Below are 11,812 nucleotides of genomic sequence, written 5' to 3' on the forward strand. Positions count from 1 at the left end.
CACGTGCATTTTCACGTGTATAGCCGTCCTTGACTTGTGAAACGCACTTCGCCCCGACGAGGACGACGCCATCTACGCTTAACGGAGATTAACAATTAATGATGTCTTCTCCGATCGGGCGGGTCGTCTCAATGATGCGTTTTCGAAGACTGGTCCATTGAGTGGCGCGATGAGAGACGGTTGCTCCAAACGCCCACTGTACCTGTCGTACTTACTGTATTTTACTGAGCTTACATTACTTTTTACTTAATTTCTTCACAAGCATACACTAGAGCACTGCACGGGCCGATTTTTTCAGCCCGGGCCCGGCCCGGGCCCGTTATTACGTTGGGTGGCCCGCCCGAGCCCGATCAAAACTTTTATGGCGAGACCCGGGCCCGGCCCGGGCTCGGAAATAATCTACGTTACCCGCCCGGCCCGGCCCGCCACCCCTTTACCTTAGGCCCGAGCCCGGCCCGAGCCCGACTCGAAGCCGGCCCGAACCCGGCCCGAGACCGAAAAATAATGTTTTTCAGAGTTCAGTCACCCGAGAATAACTCAATGCACGTTACATGCACACCACCAGAAAGCCCGAGCTCGGCCTGGGCCCGGGTCGAAAAGCACACGCCGTGCCCGAGCCCAGCCCGATCCCGTGAAAAAACAGTTCTACTCGGCCCGGCCCGGGCTTTCGGGTAAGCCCGAGCCCGTGCAGTGCTCTAGCACACACACACGCGAGGGGGGGGGGGTCCCATGTCTTTGATATACATACATAGAGTGTGCTTAAACTACCGATATTTATTATCGATCACGTCACGTAGAGGAAAGCAGACGCTTGCCCCCCCCCCCCCCCCCCCCCCGGTCGGGCCGATGAACCCCCCCCCCCGAAAAAAATTTCTGGCTACGCCCCTGCTAGGGGCATTAAAATGGCCTACTATGACGAGCGGCTCCCTGCCTGCCACTGTTCGGGCTTTGCTAAAAACGTCGGCGTAAGTAACGTTAGGCTGTTTAGGTGAACTGTATATGTTGAGGATGTGCATGGACGGGTCCTGCTTTCTAAGCAGCAGGAGAGTCACCATAACACAGGAGTAAAGCGGATCGCAGTCGAGATCCACCGAATTGACGGTGTAATTTCGATGCACGCATAGTGTGGTTTGCGCATTCCTTTGGTAGACTGTATAATTTGTGAGGGCGACGTGCTCACCCGGCTCCTGAAGAGCCAATACCGCGGGCAGATGCGAATAGCTTTCCAAGTGGAGCCGGAGAGCAGCCCGCTTAGTGCGTGCTTTAAATCCTCGGCAGTTCCATTGTACGATTGTAAATGGATCCGAATTTGCGCGGCCTCGGCGCGATCTAGAGCCGTTGCCCGCCATCGTGGGAGCTAGAAATTTGGGGGGCCTCCAGGAGAGCAGACAGGTCCATAGGGGCTCCGCTGCTCGATCCGGTGCTTACATCCGAGGTTGCGATCGAAACTTTGGACTGTCTGTCAACCGCGGCCACCTGGGGGGATGGTCGGGGTGCTTGTGACTTAGATATCCGTTTAAGTTTGGGGCGGCTGGTGCTGAAAGCGTGTTTGGGCAACTGGGCAAGCATCATGCCCGGGATGCGGTCGACAACGGTTTGGAGGGCGGCGGCCAATCGGTCCTCAATACTGGTCACTATGGATGCCACATGGGCTTCTAAGCTGCTAACACGCTCCTCAATCGAGGCGAGGAGTGCTGTAGTGTCCCTGTGTTCAGAGGGGGCACTATCCATCGCCTCAGGCGCCTGCCTGGACAGTGTCGGGTTAGCTGAGGGCAAGCAATTCGCGAGCGCCTCCACCGCCTGCGTTAACGAGGCAACCTGGGCCTGTAACTGACGGATTGCAATTTGTTCCCGGGTGGGACTGGAAGGGGTCGGCGGCTTGGGGTTAGGGATCATGGATGGTGGGGACGGAGAGGCTGCCCCGCCCGAGCCACTCGCCTGGGGTCCTTGCCGGACGCGGGTGGCCCACGAGAGATCCCCCTTGGCAGTAGGTTTGGGTTCAGGTGACGGCGGGTGCGGTTTGGGTGAGGCGGGCTAAACCTGCCTCGTAGTGGACTTCCTGGTTGGCGGTCCATCCGGAGTTTGGCCTCGCAGGGAAGGCCCGATAGCCCCCGCGTCAGGGTGCAAGGGGTGGGGTAGGGTTGGTGGCAGGGGGCTGAGCCCTCTGCGGCGAAGTCCGAGGGCCCGGCTTCCTCGGTTTCCGTGGGCGTTGACGTTTTCGCTTCTTGGGGCCGGCTTGACCCTCCGGTGGAGGAGTGGGTGATTTGGGTGGCGGCGTCCTGTAGCGCTCCTTACAGCACCGGTCCGCGGTGACGTGGGGTCCGGCACATAGAGCGCACCTGGGCGTACACTCGTGAGGGGCGCAGGCGCCATCCGTGAGCGGCACCGCTTTTCCGCAGATGGCGCAGAGGTTTGGTTTGGGGCCGGGGCAGCTGTCGGGCCGATGCCCAACGGAACCGCACCGACCACAGGCTGGTACAGTTTTCTTGTACGGCTGCACCGGGATCATCTGGGCATCGTAAGAGACGTACCTGGGCTTCACCTTTCCGGAAAAGGTGAGACGTACCTTATTGGAGGTGCCCAATCGCCGGACGTGTAAGATTTCGCCTTCAGGCCAGTAGAGGCTTTCACGAAGAGTGGCTTCGGTGTCGAAGCTGCGCACCGTCACTACTCCATAACAGGAGGTTTGACTGTCCGCACGCAGGTAGCCGAACAGGGGCACTGGTCCGACGGGTGAGGGAACCGCAAGTTCACCGTTAGTTTGTCCGCTATTTGCGGGTTCGAAGTGTAAGTCAAAATTAGATTTTTTCCCGCACCATCACAACTGTGACCAGCCGAGTCGCGGTCGCTCCAAGGTGGGCGATGAGCGCGCGACCAGCCCCGTTCACAGGAAAAACGGTGGCGAGGGATAACTGTGTCCGGGGTTTGAGTACAACGACGAAGTCGGTTGCTTTCGGCTTCGGTAGGGGTTTAGGTTGCCACAAAGGCCGCTTCTTCCCCTGCTGCGGGCCCGCGGAGCGCGGCGCAGGCGGCGCGAGAGTTGGGGAGCAGGTACGAGCTTCGGCGTCAGCAGCTGCGTCCGGGGACGCCGCGTTGGCGGAAGCCGCCGTTACTGCGTTGCTCGCTTGCTCTCGGCGAGCGACCGCGGCAGCGAGCGCGGCGCTCTTGAAGGGTTGGGGCATCTCCGGTCCGCTGTACGAGGACGGGACGGTGGTCCACATCATGCTGTGAGGGTCATATCCAACTTGAGTGTCCGCCACGATTGCGGCCGCGGTGCGGGGCCGGCCGCCCGTTTTGCCGGGAGGGGCCATGGCCGCTAGGCTAATCGGCGTCGCCTCCGGCATCGAGACGTAGATCGCCCGTAAAAGACGTAGAAGTGGGTCACTTGCCGGAATAAGGTATCCAGATGAACGGGATCACATTCCGGTGACGGTGGTGAGATTTCCGTGGGGGTCCGAAGAGGTAGTCCGGGGTTACGATCGAAAATCGACGGAGCCGGTGTGCTGCACGACCGATCTGGTCGCGCGCTCGCAGCGTCTCCCCTAGCTGGCGCGGCAGGCAATCAGGTGATACTCCAAGTTCGCTGCCCCCGCTGGTCGCTGAACGTAACAGCGCGCGAACTTTTCATCTTATTACTCATGATGATGATAATTTTTTTTCGCGCGTCTCGGACTTATGGCCGTCACTGCTGCGTAGCTTGCCACACCGACACCGCGTTCCAGAGACCCGCTGCCTGAATGCGTCTCTCGCTCTCATAGCGCGCAAAACCTCTTCACCTCGCAGGGCACGAGCGTACGAACGCGCCAGCTGTGCACGAAGACGACGCTCGAACGCAATCATATGGTTCGCATAAATGCCTGCTCTGCAGGCGTGGCTGTATAGCCTAGTGGCACGGCCGCTGGATAGCAGCCGCGCTAGTGGTTACGACGCTCGCTTTGGGACCGGGGTACGCGGGCTCGAAACCCGCCTCGGCAAAAAAGTTTATTTTCTATTCTTTCTTCATAGTTTCTTGCTACGCACCACAATGCACGGCTGGCTTATACCCTAGTTACACGGGCGTGCCAACCGCAGTTAAGACGCACCTCAGTTAACCGTACTTAACTATGGTTACCGTCAAGTACAGTTGACATATGTTACACGGGAAAATCTGTCCTCTGTTAGATCTGTTAAGCAGGTCACGTGATACTTAGTATTGCGAAAAAATAATTGTTTAGTTGTTCTTTCTAATTATTTTGACTAAAAAATGTATTTTCTTTAAAATATACCCGTCGTGTTAGCATCTGCACTGTCTGATCATATTGATTCAATTGCTTTTGCGGTGTTTGGCAGCAGCCAGAGCGAGTCAGCCAACGCCTGGCCAAGTCTAGTTCGCGGTTGGTACGAAAGCCAAGACAATCCATTGCTCGATCGGGATTTTTGCCGAGTGCGCTGGTGACCGAGTGCGCTGTGATTAGCTGTGATCCCTGTTATTCGTTCGTTGCTTTTGTGTTTTTGCGAGGCTGTGTACGGTATTGCTTCGTTTTTTTATTTGTCGTTTCTGCCAGCTTTGACCTGGTGACACGAAGCGCGAACTGTGCGATGTCGTTGAGCAAGCCTGAATCGTGTGACGAGGACGAAGACTTTTTCATTATGTTTGCCGCTCAACGAACAGCGCTGCACGCCGAGCAGATGGAAGTGCTCCGTGTACTACAAGACATTGAGGTACTTGAACAGAGAACGCTGAAACGCAATGTCGTCAACGGCTGTTCGACTTTGTTCCCGTGAGCGGCATGGGTGGTCGCACCCGCGGCCGCAATCGTGGTATGAAGAAACGCTCCCGAACTTTCCCGAGAGTGTATTAAGGAAAACTTTCGACTCAATCGGTGTACGTTCCGATATATTGTGCGTGTGTGGAAATCTATGGCACGGCAAGACACGAACATGCGCCTCTGGAGAAGCGCGTGGCGATTGGGTTGTATCGGTTGGCTACATCCGCCGAAGACAAAACCGTGGCTAATCTCTTTGGCGTCAGCCGTCTGTCGGTTAACATATTATTCCGTGACTTCTGCAGTGTTGTTGCACGGCGCCTAGTACCGCGGTACATGCGTTTCCCTTCAGCACAAGGGCTGGCAGAGCACCTGCGTCAGTTCACCGCTGTTGCAGGGTTTCCTCAAGGAATTGTCGCCCTGGAGGGCTGTCATATTGAAGTCTGCCGTCCGAAAGAACACGCCGTCCGACTACTTCAACTATAAGGAGTGGTACAGTACCATTCTTCTCGCTGTTGTTGATCACCACTACAGATTTATGTACACGAACGTTGGGTCACCGGGTCGAACACATGATGCGGCAGTCTTCGAGCGGTCTCGTTTGCCAAGTGTACTGAGCAGCAATTTGTTCAGATTGAATGGCAGATTAATTGGAGGGGTATCGGTTGAGTCTGTTCTCTTGGCTGACCAGGCATTCCCTCTGCAGCCTCATTTGATGAAACCTTTCCCAAGGCCAGGTCCTACTGGCTCAGTATCGCATGTTTTCAATTACAATCTGTCAAGTGCTAGACGTATTGTGGAAAACGCCTTCGGGCGACTGAAAGCGCGGTTCCGAATCATGCATAAGGGCCTGGAATGTGGTATTGACAACGTAAACTGCATCATCCGTGCTTCCTGTGTTCTGAACAACATTTATGAGCAGCTAACCGATCACTGTGATGCAAGCTGGATTCAAGTTGCGCGTAGTGAAGATGCAAGGCGGGCTCAGCCAGTATGTACTAGCAGTCGTAATGAGCCACTAGGAGTGGAAGTGAGAGAGGCACTTGCGAAGCATATTGCAGCACGGAGGGCCACTTAAGTGTTTTGACTCTCCACACAATGCCTTCATGAGACATTGCATAGACAAAACTCCATGTATATGCTATGTGCAGCACAAGTTTCACAGTTTGTGAGAATTGTTGATGATGATGATGATATTTGGTGTTTCTTGGCGCAAGGGCCAAATGTGGCCAAAGAGCGCCAAGACAATGAAAGATATGTTTGCCATGATCAGTGAGCTCCGATGATAGGATGCGATGTGGCTGTAAAGGGGCCTAAGAACAAATCGCGCTATAGAAGCGTAAAACATATAAAGTATATAATTATGGCAGTGACGTGTGGAATGATCTGCGAGTGGTGAATAGATGAGAAGTGGTCATGGTGCTAAAACTAAACATATAGAGTAGCACGACGCCTACCGAAGGCCTATGTGGACAGAGACCAAGAGGCACGTGCTTTCTTTAATAAAATACCGCAGCAGCGGCCTCTCCAGAGAGGCCGTGCTGCAAGTCACCTGAATATATAACACGGAAGTTCTGTATATCTTTTAAGAACGCGATAATGGATTGATATTTAAAAATAGGTTCATTGCCCCAAAAGTTGTCGCAGTTTCACCTGAAAGGCGAAGCATCAATTGCGATAGCAAATTTGTAGAGAGCTATACGGAGTAATGATAGTAGCTTTATCAGCTGTATAAACTTGGACATGCAGCAGCACCGGCAACACGCCGAACTGTTGTCGACGCCGTCGGCGTTTTGCCCACGTTCGCACAAAATGCGTGCGGCGTTGGTGACTGTTGCCGGAGCCTCTGATATAAATAGGTACTTGGTGCCGCAGCTAAACGTCCCCTCCCTTCCCTCCCCCTCCCCCCCCCCACGGCCTTTCGTGCGTCAGAAGAAGGCGCGTTTGCTCTACATATATGGTGATTGTAAAGGAGGAAAGAGACGCCTACTTCTGCAGCCCTTAAGGGAGCACGGCACAGAACGCGCGTTTGTTCTCCGCCGTGCGTTCACTCCCCGTGAAAGCGCGCGTCCCTCGCGCCCTTTCACTCGCACAGCGTTCGGCAGCGCGCGGCGACGATTTCATCTGCATTGACGTCATACGGAACCTCACGGCGACGGCGACGGCGACGCCGACGGCAGAAATCTGCTTTGGAGTGTCCATATAATTGCTATCGCAATAAAACATACAAGGATGCAATGGTAGATTCTGTAGTAATGATAATGGAAAATGTTTTTTTCCTCTGAGGCTCCACTTCACGGCACTGCAGGAGGACATGGAGTACACTGAGTACCTCACCACAGTCATCACAGATAGGCAGATCGCCACCGGACAATAAGTATGCGTGTGTACTGTATGTCTGTCCTATCCTGAGTCTGCAAAGTGTAACCTGTGTGTGGCGTGTTTTCTATTCTGGTGGCCAATGAGCGAGATGAGGCTTGATAGTATGTAATTTGTTGTTCATTTCTCTGTCCCACAGGCGCTGCCAGTAGGCCCTGACCTTTTTCCTGATAAATGGCTTTAGGTCCATTACAGGGACGGCTATGGGCGAAGTGGCAGCGTCTGCATGAGCAGATGTGGCTAGCTTGTCGGCCAACTCATTCCCTTCGATCTCGCGGTGCCCTGGCACCCAGCACAGCACAATTTGTTGCTTGGATACATACGCGGTGCAAATGTTGGAATAAAGAGCTATAACTACGGAGTTTCTGTGCCTACTTAGAGCTTTTAAACATCTCAACGCGCTTAAAGAGTCAGTATAGATGATTGCCTTGGGTATGTCTAACCGTTTGATGCGTTTAACCGCCGCGAGGATGGCGTAGGCCTCCGCTGTAAAGATGGTTGTGTTTGGGTGTAGAACTCTGGCAGCCGAAAAAGATGGACCGACCGCCGCGTAAGACACGCCAGTGTGTGACTTTGAGGCGTCAGTAAAATATTCCGGACAAGAGTATTTGTGCTGCAATTCAAGGAAATGCATACGGATATGGACGACCGGCGCTTGCTTTGTAACATCAACGAAGGACAGATCACAGTCAATCAGCTGCCACTGCCATGGCGGCAGCTGTACAGGAGGGGGCATGACATCGTGTTCGTGGAGCGACACATCCATTTCTTCGGCAAGACTTCTTACTCGCAGTGCGTAGGGCTTTCTTACACTAGGGCGGTTCTGAAAGGTTTGGGCACTGGATAGATCATTTATAGTTGTGTAAGTAGGGTGCGTATTGCTTGAGTTTACTTTTAGGAAATACAAAAAGGACAAGTAGGTTCTCTGCAGATGGAGCGATCATTCATTTGATTCTGCATATAGGCTTTCTACGGGGCTTGTTCTGAATGCACCCGTAGAAAGACGGATGCCCAGATGGTGGACAGGGTCCAACATCTTCAAGGCGCTCGGAGTCGCGGAGTGGTATATAATGGAACCGTAGTCTATACGTGATCGAATTAGGCTCTTATAGAGATTTAATAGACATCTTGTGTCACTACCCCACATAGTGCGAGACAACACTTTCAAGATGTTCATTGTCTTCATGCACTTGTTTCTTAGATACTTTAGGTGTGGGACAAATGTTAACTTCGCGTCCAGAATTACGCCTAGGAATTTGTGTTCAGTTTTTACAGGTAGACCCACGTCCTGCATCTCAATGTTGGGATCAGGGTGCAGACCTCTCTTTCTGGAGAAGAGGACGCATGTGGACTTTTGTGGGTTAAGCCTAAACCCATTCTCGTCTGCCCACTTACATAGTTTGTTCAGGCCAAGCTGAACCTGCCGCTCAAATATTGCATGGTTACATGATGTAAACCCTATCTGTACATCGTCGACATATACTGAATAAAATATGTTGCGTGGGATGTACAGACGCAGAGAGTTCATTTTTATGATAAAGAGGGTGCAACTAAGCATACCACCCTGTGGTACTCCAGTTTCCTGCACATATGATCTTGATAGGGCATTACCAACACGAACACGGAATCTGCGGTTCGACAGATAACTTTCAATGATATTCAGCATATTGCCACGTATTCCAAAGTGTGCGAGGTCTCTCAGTATTCCGAACCGCCACGTGGTGTCGTATGCTTTTTCCATATCGAGGAAAACAGACAGGAAGAATTGCTTGTGGACAAAGGCTTCACGAATGTGAGCCTCTATGCGTATCAGATGGTCAGTGGTGGATCGGCCATCGCGAAACCCACACTGGTATGGGTCAAGCTGCTTGCTTAATTCTAGGAAATGTATCAGACGGCGGTTTATCATCTTCTCGAAGACTTCGCAGATGCAGCTTGTTAGAACTATTGGCCGATAGCTGGATATGGACGATGGATCCTTGCCCTGCTTTAGGATAGGGATCACTATGGCCTCTTTCCAGGCAGAGGAGATCTCGCCGGATGTCCATATAGCGTTATACAGATAGAGAAGGGTTTTCTTCGTTTGAGAGGACAGGTTTTTCAACATGGCGTATAGTATGCGGTCAGAGCCTGGGGCAGATTGGTTGCAACAGGTGAGTGATGCATGCAGCTCTGCTAACGAGAAAGGTAGGTTGCAGTGGCGTAGCCAGAAATTTTGTTCGGGGGGGGGGGGAGGGGGGGCTCAGGTTGCAGCGCGTCCTCCTCCTTATAGAAGTTGTCGAGGGATCAAATACACGAATAATAACTGCATTGTCAATGCCATTGTATATTAGATGCTGCAAACGAATTATTGAACGCTACGCACTGTCAAGTAAAATAGGTATTTTTTCATAAAAGAATATATTCGTATGTCCTAAAATTCTGGCAGAAATAACTGATATCAATGCGGCCGCGTTTTTTTTTGTCTATTTAATAAGGAAAGAAAATATCACACGGACATTAGAACTATATCAATTCGAAACCAGCAAAGCAGTGTATACAGCTGATATGAAGAACGTAAAGGCCATGAAATGAATAAGTTGAGGACAAATATTTCGATGAATTTTCGTCATTCAAGAACCATGTTTACATTTTTGCACATATGCAACGGCCAAGAAGAAACCTCAATGACGCTGTCCCTCGTTGCAATATATTGCGCAGGAGCCGCTGTTACCGGTCGTGTACTGTAATAACACCGAGATTATACTCGCAACAGTGAGTACAAATAGAAAGTAGGAGAGAGAGAGAGAGAAGTCATAAGGGAAAGGCAGAGAGGTTAACCATGCTGAGCCCGCACTCTAAGAAAAAAAAGGGTCAAAAGTGAGTCACAGCAACGTGACTCTCTTTCTCTGGGCTAAGACCCCCTTTTACGTGAGTGGAGTCACAAAATAAGAGTCAACCTTTCTGCATGAGTCAATTGACTCCCAATGGCTTGCGAAGAGTCGTCGTGAAAGATCGCGACTTCATTGTGTGCAGCAATTGGCGAAAGATTTTATTGCAGGAAAGAAATACCAGATAATTTCTTCTGACTTTATGCTTGCTTCTGGTTTAGGCAGACCCTCAGGATTTATGTCCTGGTTGAAATGCAATGTCTCACTCTTTCGTCCCATGAAGAAGGGTAAAAAAAAGGACACCGACCACTGAAAGAATGCAAGAAAATACGTTTCGTCTCCCCTGACGGGAGCCTTGTACACAATCTGTTGTTCAGATTGTGAACAAGGCTACAGATTGTGAACAAGGCTCCCGTCACGGGAGCCGCAACGTCTTTCTTGCATTCTTTCAGTGGTCGGTGTCCTTTTTTACCCTCCTTCATGATGCCTCCCGACCCGACGGGCTTCCGTGCAAAACCTCGACTTTTTTTCGTCCCATGTTCTGCAATGTGGATTTTCCTTGAACATGTCTGTTGACAGCTCGCATGTTTAAGCGATAGCTGGTTTTCTGTGTTAAGAAATACCAGGATTTGTCACACTCGATTATGACCATTAGCGAAATTTCAAAAAAAAAAAGATTGGCTACTAAACAGAGCATATCAACGAGTTAACAAGTTCAGTGGATGCACTCAACAGTGCCGATTGTAAATGTAGTTCGGTGACGTAAAACTTTATTTTGAGGGTTTATGTGCCAAAACCGAGATCTTATTATGAGATACACGCTAATGGGAAACTGTAGTTTAATTTTCAGCAGCTCGGGTTGTTTAACGTGCCCGGAATTCACGGTGCACGAGCAGTTTTGCATTCTGTCCCCATTGGAATGCGGTCGCCGCGGTTGTAATCGTACCCGTGACCTCGAGTTCAGAAGCACAATGCCACAGCCACTGGGCTACCGTGGTTCGTTGCGTTCCGCGACCAGAAAGAAACATCAGCGTACACTACACAGCTTTTGAGCCCCCTTAGAAATATAATAACAAAAAGTCGCAGTTTCCCCGAAAGACGTAACTTTGATAGTATTAGACAACTGCACGAAGCAAGGTTCGTAGTTTCATCGGCTGTATAAATTGCAGTAAACATTCGTTTACTAATTACATTAGCAAGCATGAGGTCACACGCGCACGTGCTAACATAATCAGATCTCACTCAATTGATCGCGAACGCTTGCTGTCACAGCGATGGCGTGATGAGCGCAAAGAGAGGGGACCGAACGCTTCTGCTGCCTCTTTCCTTCAGCGCGTCTCCGAAACTTTAAATTACGCTACCTCGGCTCACCCCGCTTTTGGACCCATCGGAGATTACCTCTAACAGGGCGAGTGTGGCGCAATACCGGTTTCAGAGCAACGGCAAGAGGAGACGCGCGCTAAACCAACGCCTCCCTTCCCCCGGCTTTCGCGCGTGTTATCACGTTTCATTGCGCGCCCATCAAGCCACTATCCATCGCGGCTCACCGTCGAACACTTGCTCTCACGCGCGCAGTCAACGGCGCGGCTCACCCTCGAACACTTGCTCGCACGCGCGCAGTCAACGGCGCGGGATAGCATCTTATCGCACTTGGACTTCATACGTAAGCTCACGGCAACGCCAACAGATAAATTTCACCGGTTGTGTCCATATAATCACTATCACAAATAAACGGGAATAGTTCTACCGTGTTTAAATTCATGGCTCTTTCATTCGTGAACATTATTTACGTGAAGCAAAATTATCAGTGAGCAAAAC

The sequence above is a fragment of the Dermacentor silvarum genome, chromosome 2 (genome assembly GCF_013339745.2).
Source record: "Dermacentor silvarum isolate Dsil-2018 chromosome 2, BIME_Dsil_1.4, whole genome shotgun sequence".
NCBI lineage: Eukaryota > Metazoa > Arthropoda > Arachnida > Ixodida > Ixodidae > Dermacentor > Dermacentor silvarum.